At 46.1% G+C, this 16,585-nt stretch overlaps 1 protein-coding gene across 3 annotated transcripts in view; it reads right to left on the bottom strand.

Annotated features, from left to right (window-relative positions):
- STRN3 (striatin 3) overlaps nucleotides 1-16,585 on the bottom strand; it is a 1,674,795-nt gene that overhangs the window by 197,751 nt on the left and 1,460,459 nt on the right. The gene's annotated exons all lie outside the window — the stretch shown is intronic.

Here is a 16,585-nt window from a genome sequence, read left to right as displayed (position 1 = left end):
CCACTCGTGGGGGGACTGTGCTCTGCCTGCTCAGAGCATCTGCCACCGTGTTCTGCTCTCTGGCTAGGTGAACTGCCGACAGAGAGATTCCTTCTCGTATTGCCCAGAACCAGATCTGCATTGCCTCTCTGCACAGTGGTAGTGACCCTACGCCTCCTCTATTGTTGAGGTAGTAGATAGCCACTGTGTTGTCCGTCATTATCAGGACATTCCTTCCCCAAACAGAGGGCAGAAAGGCCTTCAGCGCTAGTTTGATTGCCCTCCGCTTCAAAAGGTTGATGTGTAGTTTGGACTCTGATGGAGACCAACGACTGCTGCTTGTCAGATCGTTGGTGTGGGCTCTGTCACTACTGTTCTCTACTGCCATGGTTGCCAAAAAGATTCTCCCTTGAGGATATTGCAAGCCCACCATAGTAGATCCTGAGCAACTATGCTCGGGACTTGCAGAAGATCCGACATACTCCCCAGGAATTGGGACCACTGAGTTCTGAGGGCCCATTGAAGAGATCTCATCCTCAGTCGAGCCTCTGGCACCAGAAAAATGCAGAATGCCATGATGCCAAGCAACCTCAGAAAATCATAGGCTGGTAGATGCTCTGCATTCTGGAATTTTGTTACCATCTGCAGAATGTGGAGAGCTCTCACCTCGGGAGGCGAGGCTTTGCCTGAGGAAGTATCCAGGACGGCTCTGATAAATTGGAGTCTCTGGAATGGTATTATATGGGACTTCTTGTAATTGAGGGAGAAGCACAGCTTGTGTAGGGAGTGGCAGGTGATTGCAAGATGTTCCTGAGCTTGTTCGGGGGAACAAGCTCTTACCAACCAATTGTCCAGGTAGGGGTAGACGTGAATCTCCCCTCTCCTGAGATTTGCTACCACAACCGCCATCAGCTTGGTGAAAACCCTCGGAGCAGAGGTCAGCCCGAATGGCAGAACTTGAAACTGATAGTGAGAACCGCCAACCGCAAACCTCAGGTACTTTCTGTGCTTGAGATAGATTGGCACATGAAAGTAAGCATCCTGAAGGCCCAATGATACCAACCAGTCTTGAGTTGGAGAGACTGAAGGATCTGAGAAAGGGTAACCATCTTCAATTTGTCCTTCCTGAGGAACTTGTTCAAGTTCGCTCTAAACTCTTCCCATTTTCTAGGGGAATCTGACTTAGTCGGACATCGCACCATTGCGGTAAATGTATCCGAATAAGATCTACGTCTCTTCCTCGTCTTCTTAGATGAAGACGACGATTGTCTAGTTCTTCTCCTAGAACGCAATATTTTTGAATGTTTGTCGGTCTGAGTCTTTCGACTCACCGGACCTCTTATGTTTTTTTGAGATAGCCTTCGAAGAGGACTTCGATGCTTCCCGCCCCACCGCCAATTTACTCTTACGTTCACCAAGAGCCTTCTCCGTCATCGATAGGCAGGAGCCACAGTCGACGGTTCGATGGTCCGAACCTAAACACCACAGGCCGACGCAGTGGGGGTCTGTTATCGACATCTTAGATCCGCAGTCGACACATTTTTTAACCCGCATCTTCGGAGTGAAATGTGTCATTTTCCTGAGGAAAACACAAAGCACACTGTTAACTCGATAGCGAAGCTATCGGAAAAACGTGACTGAAGCTAATGGGCGCAGCACAAGCTACTTATACTGTTGGGGACGTCGACACCCTACGGAGGCCGTCGAGGGACAGACACTGCGGCCTTGCGCACAGCCTCCTCTGCTGAAAAATAATTCTGAAACAGCGAAGCTGAAGAGACGTATATATCATAGATGAGGAATACGTGGGAGGACACAAGCCATTCGAAATGAGTTTCCTGTATAGTGGGAGAGAGGCCTAGGTTTCACAGTATAATAGCCAGATATGCGAACACACCTAGAATTGAGAGTCCTGTATAGTGGGAGAGGCCTTAGTTTTATAAGACAGTATCTGTATATGTTGTAAAATTGTAAATTGTTCCTACCTTATCCGTTGATACTGGTTGACGGCAGCCTGTTCGCCGTGTGTCTTGTCAGGGTACTGCAGCTGGCTGCAACTGCTGGTTTGGGGAGAGGTGTGCCTTTGCAGCCACTTCTTGTTGGCTGTAGTTGTGGGCACTGTTACTGCGCCCGGGGACTTAGGCGGGCCCCTGCAGGTTTCTCTTGAGCACAGTGGGTAGTATGTGGAGGGTGTGCTTGTTGCGTAGATATGTGCCACTGAAGGAGAGGGGAATGTGGATGTTAGGGCTTGGTGTAAGTTAGTGGCTGGCCCCTGGCCTCCCATGCAGACACTGCCTGGAGCCGCTACTGTGGGGGCCACTCTTTGCCTTGAGGCCCTTAGCTGCAGGGGCATAGGTCTGCCCTGGGATGGTGTGTTATGAGCAGCAAATCAACCAATCGGGAGAGGGGGAGGAAGGAACACACTGGGCAGGGAAGCCCAAGATTATTGTAAGGCGCACCGAGCGCCGTCACCCACAAAATAAAAAAAAGTACCAGGCAAATAATTCAATTAGAAGTGTAAGTTTCTTTGGTGTGCATGTCTAGCTACGGTTCAGTGTACTTTCCTGCAGCTCACATCTCCCTCTTAAGAAAAGCCTGACTGCTCTGCCACCCGACCAAGTTCCTGAGTTAGTACAGACTGATATTAAAAGCTGGAGATCTACACACCAATGGGATAGCTTACTATAGTCTTACTACCAGTAGGACTTTAAACAGGGATGAAAATCAACTTTACCCCAAATCCAACTTTATCCCTTGGCAACAGTAGTTCACCCAAGTACTTTAAAGAGAAATTAAAAGGAAGCCACTGCATTTAAAATGCGGTGTGCTGCCATAGCACTTCACAGTCAGTTCAAAGTTATAGGAAACTATAACTCCAATCCCACACTATGGAGAGACATAAAAAGGTTGCCCATAAAAAGAGTAAAAGACTAGGTGAGGGGGAGGAGGGGGAAGGCTCCCCTTCACCTAGGGACAAGGACAAATAATTACCATATCCAAGCAAAACGTTTGTGGGTTGAGAGGTCAGGAAGATTATTCACATTTATGAACATCTTATCTAACAGTCTTCCGAAAACAGGTAGTCCAACAAGGCTTCACCGGGCCATGTACAGGAAGGGATGCCAGACCTCTTCTGGAGTTGTTTTAGGATCTTCAGTCAGCTGTTCTTCTACGGGGATTCTTGGCTCCAACACTGATCTGAAGAAATGGCTGCACAGGTCCTCTTATACAAAATCGGTGCTGAAGCAAGTACAAGCCCACCAATAGTAAGGATCTCCACCATTCAAACAGCCAGTAGTTGTCCAATCATTGACAACTACTGGTTTCTCTCTTGCTACATATCCAGACTGTCTGGCACCACAGCGTGTGAAGTGGGATCAGAGAGTCTGACCACCCTCATGGGCCACAAAGACATCACTAGCTTGTGAAAGCAGGCAGCTTTCCTTGGCAAGTGCATGACTCTGTATGGGATTTCCTGACCTGGCAAGGAAGGAAGAAGGCCAAACAACCATTTGGCCAAATAACAAGCAACAATCTCGTTGCACTTACATTTTAGGGCACTAGCCATGCTTCGTAGCAAATGTGCGCACTAAAAATAATGCAAACACGGCAAAATATATCTGCTGCCACCTGCTTGTCTTTAAGCACATATAAAAGTAACCACAAATCCCAAGAGTAAAAAGCTGGGGTGATACAAAAGTATCCCCATTGCACTGCATTGTAAGATGCTGTGTGCAATGTTGAAAGGTCCAGAATAAGTGGCAGCAGGGATTTGTACTGAGAATACCAGGAGCACGATGGGGAAAATAGCATGTTGAAAGTTGAATGCATAGGATCGAACACGACAAAGGGACTGAGGCAAGGTTGTATGCAGTACCCTTTGGGAGACTACACCAACCTTGTCCTCCTGGCAATTGGTAACCCAACCTTTGGTATACATCTTTACTACACAGGCTGGTAGTGTGGCTGAGCAGCCAGGTTGATCTCAAGAGGGGTCAATGTGAGCAGTGGGGTGTTTACACAGAGATTCACAGCGACAAGTAATCAAATAAACTCTTACACTCAAGGCTTCTTGATTGAACAATTATTAATTTAACAGTCAGTTGAATAAGACTTCTTCAGAAGAGAGCAATATATGAGTAACTGTTAATCAACAGGCAGGAGTCGGTAATCTGCTTTAAAGGTCCTTTACTCAGGCACAAATTATAAGGGTGGACATAAGACAAAATAATTCTATTAAAATCACGTATGCTGATGCTTTCTTCTCTTCCTCTTAGCAATGAAACAAATGGCAGTCCTTGAGGTCAGCTCCAAGGTTATATCTTTTGAATAAAGTAACTTCAGTTCTGTAATTTACGGTGTTGTTTGTTAGGGTCCGCAGGTAATCGTGACCAAGTTCCCAGCACACTCGTCCCTCTGCGGGTGCTGGCTCTGCTGTTAGCTAACAACAAAAACTAAATGTTCAAACAAGGAATTTAGGCTCCTCGTGTGGTTCTCAGCTTTTCTTGGCTTTCGGTCGCTCGTACGGACTTCGTCGATACCGGGCACTTGCAGCCTTAATATGCCCAATGGAATCCTGAGACGTCCTCAGTCCACTCCCTGCGGCTCTCTCTGTCCCTAGATGCAAACATCTAGCGAGAGCTTGAGTCCACACATCTTGTTTTAACTGGATTCTTTTCTGCCTCCCCACTCGAACGTGGTTGTTTTCAATTCCTCCCCACCCCTCTGTGGAAACCCCTTCCTTTCCCCGTTTGTCGTTTCTTCTGTTACCCGCCCGCTCCGTATACTCTTTTGCACACCCAGTCACTCCTGTGTCCTTGTTCTGGAGGTGATCCTCTCCTGATACAGTAAATGTAATTTCCGTTTCACTTTAATGGTCAGGGTCGTTGCAGCAATTGGTCTGATGCATTATGGGATGTGTAGTTCTTGATAACGCACGTTCTTCTTGAGGACCGACATTCATCAATCCTGGAAAAATGCCATTGTGCTCCAGAGGGTTCATTGAGGCAGCGGTTTCTTTTTTAAATTTTTTTTAATTCACTATCATTTTGAAAGTAAAACATACAAGAGAAAAGCAACATGTACATATCCATTACACCAGAGATATGCATTCAAATTGTATAATACCTATAATAACAACTAAACCCAACCAAACTTGAATCCAAAACCTGAACACACTACCAAATATCCCTATCTACAGTTGAAAGTCAAACATCCCAAAAACAAAAGATAATACAACACCAACAAACACAACATCAAGTACGAAAATAATAACCCCCATCCATCCAGCCAATAAATGAAGCATGTAATCGGTGAATATCAACTGGATAATTCATTGAAAGAACCCCAAGTTCTAAGGTAATGCTCCTCCCTCTTCTGCTTCATTAACATAATTTACGGACATCACTCAGCCATTCATCCACAACTAGTCTGCTGCCGTATCCTTTAATTCCCTGATGCCATCATACCCTGCCACAGCCGGCTCTTCCGTCCCGGTTGCCACGCTCTCTTTTGTCTGAAAGAACTGTGTCTGTAGTAGGGTCGGCCAGGTCCGTGGTTTCTTGAAGCTTTCTTCCCGCGTTTGAAGGTAACCCGTGAGGCTCTGCCTCACAGTAACACAAAAATACACTTCAAAATACACACTTAATTTCTCTAAATCAGCAAGTGCCCATTTGGGATGGCACACAGATTCTTCTTACACCCTGAGGTGACAAATAGCTAGGACACTGTGGACATTAATCTATCACTGGTACATTTAGAGCAATACTGAGTTTGGGTCGAAGAAAAGGGTTTAGGAAAAAAAACAAAGGTTAAACAAATATTCTGAAGGAGGCAAGTACTTTTGAACCCCCCAATGCAAAGTAAATTAACCATTTCCTGGAGGAAAGGTAAAGCACAAAGTCAGAGGTAAGAAGAGTCTTTAAGGGAGCCAGGCCAGCCAATGTTAATTGAGAAAAAGTCTAGCTGAGCTGAAGCACTTTTTGCAGGTAAGTAAAAGCCTTGCACAATGTTTCAGAAGTCTTTGTATAAAAGATAGAATCACTGTAAGGCCACCAGCTGGGAGGATTGTGAGGGACAAAGCGGCAAGCAACTCTGCAAAAGCAACCAAAACAAGTGTCAAATGAGAACACGCAAGGCTACACAACAAGAGGTAAGTCCCTTTAGTTTTACAGTACCTTTGGTTAGAAGCAATTGGTTCCAGCTGGCTTCTGTTTCTGTGCAGGTCTGCAGATCATGGTGTTCCTGTGCCTCAGTCAAGGGGGCCAAGAGTTAAGACGTCTGGGGACTCCTGCGCTATGAATTGAAGGTCGGCGGCAGCAATGGGCAAACTACAGATCAGCGGCACTTTGCGGTTTCAGCTCCTGGCGGCTATCGCAATTAACACCAACAAGGTTCTCGGATACCACTATGGACTTTCCTCTCATCTGGGGTCCAGCACTCTGTTGAGGCGTTTCAAGCTTGGTCAGTCCTGCTTCCTTGGAGTCCGGAGTATCTTCCTGGAGCTCGGGTAAGACTTAAAGACACTCGGTTCTGGTGGTCCTCTCCCTGGCACTCGGTTATTGCAGCAGCAGTGGAAGAACAGCCAGCTCTGAGAGGATTTCCAGATGAGCTCGTCTTGGGGGTCGATTGGTCCCACCAACCCAAGGGGAGAAGTTGTCCTTTGCAAGTCTTCTCTAGTCAAAGCAAATTCTAAGCTTCAACACAGCAGCAGGTTTTCACCGGGCAAACCAACGGTCCAGGAATTGCAGCAGGCATCTCTTCCAAGTTCTTCTTCGGATTCCTTCATCCAGTGGACGACACGGCCTTCCAAGCAAAGAGCCTCACCTCTTATGCAGGTTTCTCCCATTCATTTTCGGACTGTCAATGACACAGGAGTGTGGCTGTCCTCCAAGAACAGCCCTGCAGCCAATCACACTTGGGTGCATTCCTGTAACCAAGGAGACTAAGCACAGGGAGTTTCGGGCAACTCCCTCACTTCCTGCCCTGCTAGAAACACTGGAACCAGAGGCAGGCTTCACTCGTGAATCCTGCCAAAGACAAAACGAACAAAGGGACCAAAACTGGTTTGGTGCACAGAGTAAATCTCAAGAAGGATCTTTCCAACAAGAAATGGAAAAAAAAGAAGACTGGGGCAATTTTGACAAAATGGCACCCATGGGTGCTTTACTGCAGCTGCAATTGCAGCCCGCGGTAGAAACACAATGGTAGGAAAAAGGAAACCATGCCACCAGCCATTAATAGTGGAAAGGGTAACAAAAATGTTACTTGAGAAACTAGACAAAGGGGATACTAAGTAACCCCTCCAGCACCATGTTGTAAGATAGTGTGTGCTGAGTCTAGAAAGTTACAAAATGCAAGTAAAGTCAATTTCACTTCATTGCTCTTGGAAACAGTAGTTTCACTAAGAGAAGGTATTTAAACCTTTCTGAAATCTAAGACTTCCCTGTGCCGCTGCAATGAAGGCGATTTGTGGCACAGTGAAAGGATGATGCCTATGGAGTTGGTCAGACTCCACAGTCAAAAGAAATACAGTCCAAATCACAGAAAAATACATGAATGGTAAAAAGGTCTCACTCTCTCCAGGTTCGAAATTAAATGTCCTAAAGTCCAGCAAAAAGAGCTGGGGGTCTCTAGTGTAGAAGGGAATTAGCACATTTCTGTGAAGTCTGCCTAACAGGGACCGCCCGAAAGGGCCCTGAACATTAAGGGACCTCAACGCATGCAGACACCGTCACTGTTTGACTTACTAAGGGAGTTAAATCGGGAAATAGACACGGTTTGATGGGGTGTGGGGGGGGGGGGGAAGAGGGATGAGGGAGGGGCAAAGGTTTAATGTTTGAGTGTGTTCGAAAGCCGCAGACCATTTCGGATTTGCTAACAGGTGTTATGACCTTCATAACAATGTTCTTATTCCGTCCGTCGCCGTTATTGATGCTGCTTGGTTGGATTGTTCTAGAAATGTTAAACACTAATTTGAAAGAAAAAAAATATACAAAAGGCAAACAGTCTCCCAGTGCTGATGGTCTGAAGGACTTTTCAGTTTCCCCATAGCAATGAGCAAAAGGCAAGGGAAGTGAAGGTGAAGGCTTTACTTCCCTTCACAAAAATCAGAACAGGTTCAAAAACAGTAAAAAGAAAGGGGGTCTATAGAAACTATGGAGGTATAGTTGCAAAAAGAGAAACTTTCCTAAGAATGCCCATCATGGCTGCCTACATAATGGTTGTAACTGGTTTAGGCTTTAAGAGGTCACTGGACAAGATCTGTCACTTCCTGTGGGGTTTGCTTTGGCTGAGTGGCAGTCCCAGTGAGCAACCAGTATGGTAGGTTACCTGGGCCTCTGCCCCAGCCCCTTTTTGGGATTGGCTGGATGGCTTGAGGCCAAGCCCCATTCACGTGGGTATTTAGGCTCTGTGCTGCCTCTAACTCACTCTTGCCGTCTTGTCCTTGTAACCTGGAGGTGGCAGGTCTGCCGATTTGACAGAGAATTGATCCTGCAGATTTCCATTGTCTTGGCTGTTAAGCCCTCACTTGGCAATATTTGCTAAGTGCAGTGGATTTTTTGCTACCAGAAGTCCAGTCAGGATTTCTTCAAGACTCCAAGTGACTCCACAGTGGCTGGGTTGAGCCCTCCACTTTGCGACAGTTTCGGGCCATTTTACTGCAGTTCACCCCTAGGATCTTCTGCTTGGCTCTGGGGTGCTGTGCGCGTCCAGAAAATAGCTGCAAAGTCGTTTTTGGGGTGAATCGTCAGTGTGGGCTGTCTGAAGATGCCACAAGCCATTGTCCTGAAGCCAATTGCTGCCGTGCTGCGGCCTTTCATTCGCCCTACTGTTGGGAGCTGTTTCTTCTCCAGGGAGACAGCCTCAGCAGATCTTTCACTCCTGGCTTGGAGGTATAGTCCCAGCGAAAAGCTTTTGTTTCTTTTCTGCACTGCTGTGGCTTTCACTGCCTGTGGGTTCACGTCCCAGTGAGGGGAATCCTACAAACCACACCTGTGGAGAAGAGCTGTCTACTTATCAGGCTGTTTCGGGTTCCTGGAGCCCTTTCCGCAGAAACTGTTGTTGTGAGTACTTACCTTAGATTCCTAGGAAGGGTGATAAGTAAAGATATTCACTCCTGGTAGTTCCTATGGTCCGTGGTAGCGATTTCTGGGATGCAAGTGCTAACCGCAGTTCCCCATACACTTACATTTAGCGGTCCTCCTGTTCTGCAACTTCATCTGGGGTCCATCTTCCGACCTTTAGAATACTTCCTTTGGGTCGCCAGTGCCCTTCCCTGGGGTTGATCGTTGCAGCATCTGTACCGGTGGGAAGAAATGTATGGGCGTTTTCAGGGTTGGAGGGCCTTTAACTGTTACAATAATCTCCCATTGAACTTTGAACTGAACTCTCCTTAAAGTGACCCTGGGCTACTTACCTGCCTCTGACCATTTTTACTGGATCCTCTATGAAAGTGGTCTGCAACCTTTGGCTCGCCAGATTGTTTGGACTACAACTTCCATCAGCCCTAGCCATCAGAGTCAATGGTGAGGGATCATGGAAGTCCGTCCAAAACATCCAGAGAGCCACAGGTTGCAGACCACTGCCCTAGGGGTTCATTGAGCACTGGACTAAGGCACACTACTTCAATACTTACCTGTGATTGTCTATCCATGTTTAAAATCATCCCCTGCATTTCTGCACTGGTACATGTACCTGAAACACTAACTAGTAACGTTGTGTTTATTTTTCCAGGAAATATAGCATGGAGCAAACTATTGCTGACGTGTTCATTGAAGCTTAGAAGCTTTTGCTAATGTCCACTGCTGTTCCATCCTCGGAGGCCTTAAGAGATTGTTCTGGGCAACTGGGTGACATTACTGTAATAAGGCACTAGGTCGTCTAATTTAAAAGTGTGGTGTTTTAGGTCTAGGGATTGTGAATCTATTTTTACTTTGGGTTAAATGAAAATGTACCTTTTTAATCCCACACCCTGCTATATGGGTTACATGCTGGCCACCAGGTCTAGTGGCATCCACTAGGGATGGGATGGGATCTGCCTTTAGGACACTGCACTTAGCTGTGCCGGCTACTAGGTGCTTACGTACTTGTTGGGTTATATAGTATCCTGGCTCTCCCCACCTCCGTTATTTTATGTTGGGTGCTGGCCCTTGGCACAGGACCCACATATAGACCATTAGGGTTGGGAGAATGCTTGCATTACTGTTTTTATGCATATACTTGTTAACTGTTTTAAAATGTGCATTATACTCTGAAGTACTTATTTGACCTGACAGGAATGTGTGACTGCATTAAAGTATATATTTTTAAGTATATCAGTGTGTTGTATTTTCTGGATGTGTGTGTGGACGAATTTTACATCTGTCAACCTACTACGCCTACCTGAGAGTTAAGCCTCGAGTCTCTGCCCACGCTACCCATGTTTAAGAGGCAAGGCTTCTGTTTCTTGCCAGGTGTTTTAGCCTTTCCCCTAGCCCTAGTTTTCTTAGCACCCTCAATACAGGGTGGTATGAGAAATACTGTAACACACTACCTTGATATAATTTGGCAAGAAATTAGTGTTTTTACCTGTTCACCAAAATAAGGTGACCTCTCAATCTATCCATCTTAACAGGAACATCCAACCAAGCTCACCTCTAGGTGCAGAATTGATTGGTTATTCAAGATACCCTCAAGGTTCGCACTTGCCATGTTCTAGTGGTCCCTTTTGACTGTATTCCTCATTGGCTAACAATGGGGGTGGAACGCTTCTGTACTTTTCTGTCTGCTGGGGATTAAACCCTCCACTGGATCTCCTCTTCTGGGTCTCCACAGGTGCTGTCTGGAATGGATTGCTTTCTTCTGGGTAGCTAAGGAAGAAACTGGGACTTACCAGGCTTTTCAGGTTTCCAATGGGTCACTGTTCTCAACACTCCTACAAATGACACTGCAAGGCACTTACCTAGCTGTGGCATTTTTTCTAGGCTCCCTGGAGGTATTCATCAAGCCCTGGAGGTTTAGAGACTTGGTCTGATTAATTAGAGATTTTTCAATCTGAGTGTTAACGCTGTACACCAAGGAAATACTTTGTAATGTTGCTTAGGCGGTCTACCCTTTAACTTGCATCTGGAAGTCTACATGTACTGTGTGCCACCAGGTACGGGGCTTACATTTTAGGGTAAAGAGTGTGCTAGGCCTTAACTGGCCAATTATTTTAACTTACACTATGCGCTCTGTGTTCAGTGTAACCGGAGTCCAATCAAATATTTCATGTATGACTTTAGAACTAAAGTGTGTATATTTTCAGTATATCAGAGTGGTGTAATCTTATTGTGGTGTCTGTTGGGATTCATTTTTTCCCCCTTCCCCCGCCAATCTTCCTTACCGCTGAAGTTAAGCCTGACTGCTCTGCTACAGCTTCCATTGGAGAGTATGGCGTTTCCTTTTGGGTGACACTATTCCAATATAAGGTTAGATGATTAAACAGCTCACACCAGAGGGTTGTGCTAAAATCTCCCTGTTAGGCAGAGTTTGCATGCAGTATTTGTATGTATTCTTATATAGCGCTTCACTCCAAAGTGCTTTACAGTTAACAACATGAATACATAGAACATGATAACAGTAGAAGCAATTTACAAACTATGAATCAAACCAGTAAAACAGTATGTAGAACAATTAGCCTATGAGGTAAAAAGGAGGGGGAGGAGAAGGAAATGAGGAAGGAGAGAGAAGGGGAATAGAGTGAGGAAGCAAGAGGGAGGAGGACGTAGGAGAGAAAGGGGCTGGTAAAGGGAAGTATGAAGGGGGTATTAGAGGGAGGAGAGAGAAAGGGGAAGAGGGGATAAGAGTGTCAGGATGGGGAGTGGAGAAGGAGTGATTTCAAGGAGGCACAGAAGGAGGAATAGGTGGGGATGGAGCGGATAGAAAGAGGTAGGGAGTTCCAGTGTAGTGGGGCAAGGAGCTGAAAGGAGTGGAATCGAGACGAGGCACATTGTGGTGGGGGAACAGAAAGTAGGAAGAGATCGGCAGATCACAGTGAGCGGGAGGGGGTGTAGAATGAAAGAAGAGAGGAGAGGTATGGGGCGGCAAGGTCATGTAGATTTAAAGACAAGACAGAGGAATTCAAATTTAAGTTGGGAAATTGAAGGGAAGCCAGCCAAGGTAAGAGGAGTTGGAGAAGGAGTCTTGAGGAGAGAGAGAAGACACAGGGTATGGATAGCAGAGTGATAGAGGGATTTAAGGGGTGAGATGGGAGGTAGGGAGTCCAAATAGGCGAGAAGAACAATAGAACAGACTAGAGAAGATGAGGGAAGAGATTCAAAATTTAGTCGCATGGAAGGTGAGAGAAGAGCTGACTTTACGAATATTGAAAAGGTGGTAGAGACATGCGGGGCAGGTAAGAGAAATGTGGTGGGTAAAGGAGAGGGAAGAGTCAAATTGAATTCCTAGATTACGAGCATGGGGAGAGATGGGAAGATTAGAAGGGGTAAATACTCTCTGGGACCACTACACACAACTATGACTACAGGTGTAAGCAAAACTAACCTTTGGTATAAGTCTGTACCACACAGTTTTTGGTAGTGAGCTGAGCAGCCAAGCCTATCACAGGAGGGAATGTGAGCTTGTAAGGGTGTTACACAAAGGTCTATAATGATATAGACAGACGCTTGGACTCAAGGTTTCTTCGTAAAAAACACTTCTCCATTTATTACACAATCACTTGTAAAACATTCACTAAATGAGGAAACCAATTTCACACAAAAGTTATACTACAATACTGACTACTAAGCAGTTGAGCTCCCTTGAAGTAGGAGCAAAATAGCATTAAGTAGGAGCAAAAAGGCATAAGTTAATAAAACGAATATTACAGATACTCTAAAACAGTGCAAATAGTTTCGAGTTCACCAGAGGAGTTGATTCCATGCAATAGGTAGGCCAAAGTCAATGGACTAATGTCTTGTATACGTAAAAACGGTTCTGGTATTTAAAACGGAAAAGTCTTTGCCACGGTTCTTAGAAGTAGTAGTAGTAGTAGTAGAATGTCGGGTCACAAGCCGACTAGGCCTGCAAGTTGCCAAAGCTGTACATACGCACTTTCGCAGCGAGAGGTATGTTCTCTCGGTCGGGTTTTCACAGTACCTTATATTGAAGAAAAAGATGCAGCTGATGACTTCTGTTCCTAGCAGTTCCTGCAGATCTCGCTGTTCCCGAGCCTCAGTCGTGGGGACAAGAGAGGACGTCGGGGGACTCCTGCACTGCACAGGGACTGGTCACAAAGCTGGCAAATTGGCAATTCTTCGATTCCGGTTGCTGTTCCTTCCAAGCACACAAGCTGGTGTCCTTCCCCCTGGTTAATCCTAACCAACTCCGAGAATGGTATCCAGGTGGCTTATGAGTGGATTGGTCCCACCAACTCAAAGCAAGAAGTTGTCCGTGAATGGGGCTTCTCTGTCGAGGTGAACTTGGCGATTCGGACATTGCAGCAGGGCTCCACTGGGCAAACCAACGGTCCAGTAGTTGCAGCAGCCGTCCTCTTTCAACTCGTCTTTGGTTCTTTCGTTCCAGTGGTCGACTGCCTTTCAGTCCAAGAGACTCACCTTTTAAACTGTTTTCTCCCATTCATTCCAGCCTAGCTGCCACTCACCCAGCAGGCTGGCTGTCCTTGCCAGACAGTCAGCCAGCCAATCACGCTAGAGTGCATTCGGGTCTCCTAGGAGATTAAGCACAGGGAGATTCTGGCACCTCCCTCACTTCCTGCCCACCCCAGACACTCATGCGCCAGAGGCGGTCTTCAGTCCTGAAGCCTGCCAAAGGCATACAACAAAGGGGCCAAACCTGGTTTGGCGCACAGAGACAAACTCTAGAAGGACCTTTGCAAAAAGAAACAGTGAAAAAAAAAAAGAGGACCAGGACCTGTTTAAACAAAGGGGCTTAAGGCGCCACTTTAAAAAACATGGCTCCCGCAATTTTTAGCTACCGGTGTTCACGGTCGGGAAAAATCATGGTAGTTTGTGGTAAAAACCACTGCCACCAGCCATTTCGCTAGGAAAGGGTAGCATTTGACTGCTACATGGGTTTCTAGACACAGGGAATACTAGGTAACCCCTCCAGCACTCTGTAGGAAGATAGTGTGCGCTGGGTCTAGGAATTTAAAAAGACTAGTAAAGTCAATTTAACCTTACATTCTCTGGGAAACAGTTTATCCCAGAGAAGGTATTTAAACCTTGGGGCAGCCTAGAAAGGCTTCCCTGTGTCACTGCACTGAGGGTGCTGTGTAACACACATGAAAAGATGCCGCCTATGGAGTTATCTAAAACTCCATAATCAAAGAACACAAGAGCAAAACACCTCAAAATACATGGAAGAGTGGGAAAAAAGGATCACACTCTTTCCAGGTAAGAAAATCAAGTCCTCAAAATTCAGCAAAGTTGCTGGGGGTATCTAAGGCGTAGGGAATTAGCACATTTATGAGAATTCTCCCTAACACTCCCTTACATTCGCTGATGGACATTTTGGAGCTGCAATCTCCCAACACTTAAACCCAGACTCCTTGGAATCGGACATGGTTGTGCAACACAATGTTTCTTTCTCTAGACAGGATATGCTCTCAAGAATGCTGAGCATGAGTAAAAAAGGCACTGAGCTAGCAGAGGCATAGTGTGTGCTGTATATGTATGGTATACGTCTCGGGAGGATAGCTCAGGGGCAACGTGCTTGCCTTGGAAGCAAGATGACATGGAGCACCACATGTTCAATCCCCAGGTCCGCGCTTAGAAACCTCTGGGTATTTATTAAGCGCGTTATAAATAACCTATCATATCAGTGTTATGTCCGGAGTGGAGGAGAACGGAAGCTGGTGACTATGGTCGTTGAGCTACACCACACACATGGGTGACATATCCTGACAACAGTTGGCGCTGGGAGTACCCATCCAGATGAGAAATCGGTGGGTGGATGCAATCCATTGAACTGCCATTTTGAGTACATTGTATTTGAGATGGCCTTATGTGGTAAACTATAGTACACTAAAGTGAACTGAAAATAAGATGAAGCTTTTCACTGCCACCAGCACGCCCATAGGCACATCAAAAAGGCCAAAAGCAAATTGGCAAACAATTGAAAATGGGATACAAAGTACCCCTGCAGAACTACCCTGTAAGGTGGTACATGCTACATTACAAAAAAACCAACATGATTGAAGAAAGCAGCCCTACTCACTGGTAGGCCTTAAGGGCACACCATTGCCCCAGAAAAAAAATTAGCTGGTTAATAACTAAGACAAAGCTACTTGATTTGGGTGGAAGGGTGGAGAGGACAAGTTCCACTGAACTCCAAGATGAAAAAAATGCAAAAAGAAAAAATCTACCGTAACAGACAAGTTGAAGAGCTTCTGCATTAACTCCCACATATTGCTTGAGGACTCATGAAGCCACAAACTAGATGTGCTGGGGAGGTGAAATTACAGAGGGTGTGCAGGCAGCAGGAGTCATAGTCATGATGAATAGCAGCAAAACAGGCATGTCCAGTGCCCACGACGAGTATGGAGAGAGTTTGACAGAACCGGGCTGCGTGTGATCGAGATAACCCAAGAGTTCCCCTTTTCGGGTGATAGATGCCAGCTGCAGGCCCACAACCCTTCAGTGATCTAGGATAACAATCTTGGTGATGCAGGACTCTAATGTTTAGGCCCACCAGGTCAGGGGAGGGGAAGCACCATGGAAGGATTCCCCAGTCGATAAAAGAACAGATTCATATTGTGGTAGAAGGCTTGGGCAATGTTGCCCCTAGTGCAAGTATTCTTGTGCCCCTCTCTGGCCTCATGCTTCTGATCAATAGCTACTTTCTCAATATATCAAATCCCCACGTATAAGGTGAACTCCAACATTTAAACTCTGAACAGCTGTCAAATCTGCAACCATTTGCTCGGCCCAAACTAATTCCACATACGCAAAGGCTACTTCACGAGCTCTGGCCAGAGCATGTAAAGAGGAATGATGACATATGGCCATTTTCTACCCCAGACGTGGGTCCCTTGCTCGCTGCGCCACAGGGAACCAGGCTGCACCTCACTGAGGAGGTCCAACAAGGCCGAAACATGTCTGGGGTTGCTTGGTTTTCTGTACAGAGGGGACCTGGCCTAGCAGTTCGGGCTGGGCTGCAACCTTCGGTAGCGGCAGCTGCTGACTGATTTGCACATGGCTGGTCCCCTTTTGCAATGGCGCAGACGGGCTAAAAAACAGTGGTGTGGAAGGTTGCCCAGAGCAATTGCCAGTGGTTTAGATTCATTCAAAACCTTCCACCCATCACTTTTGTGGTCATTTTCTACCCCTACCAGGGAAGAAGGCAGCCAGAAAGGGAGCGAAGTACAAGCGCAAGTCATAAATATTATGGATAGTCATTTTGAGCACTGTAATGCACTATGCAGTAAAACATGAAAGGCGCACAGGAGTGAACCCAAAAAGTGTAAAATAAAAGGTGCTTGCTTGGGTGAAGTACGGAAGCAATGTCCAAAGAATCGGAAGAATGGGGACAATGTTACCATGCACTACTGTATCATTAAGGAGGTAGTAGTGCTACACCATTAACTTTAAAAAGGAACAGAGCCCCCCCCTAAAAAAATGAGCCA

This window comes from Ambystoma mexicanum, chromosome 14 (assembly GCF_040938575.1).
Source record: "Ambystoma mexicanum isolate Mex_15411 chromosome 14, UKY_AmexF1_1, whole genome shotgun sequence".
In the NCBI taxonomy this organism is placed as follows: Eukaryota; Metazoa; Chordata; class Amphibia; order Caudata; family Ambystomatidae; genus Ambystoma; species Ambystoma mexicanum.
This window is presented reverse-complemented; position numbering and strand designations above follow the sequence as displayed.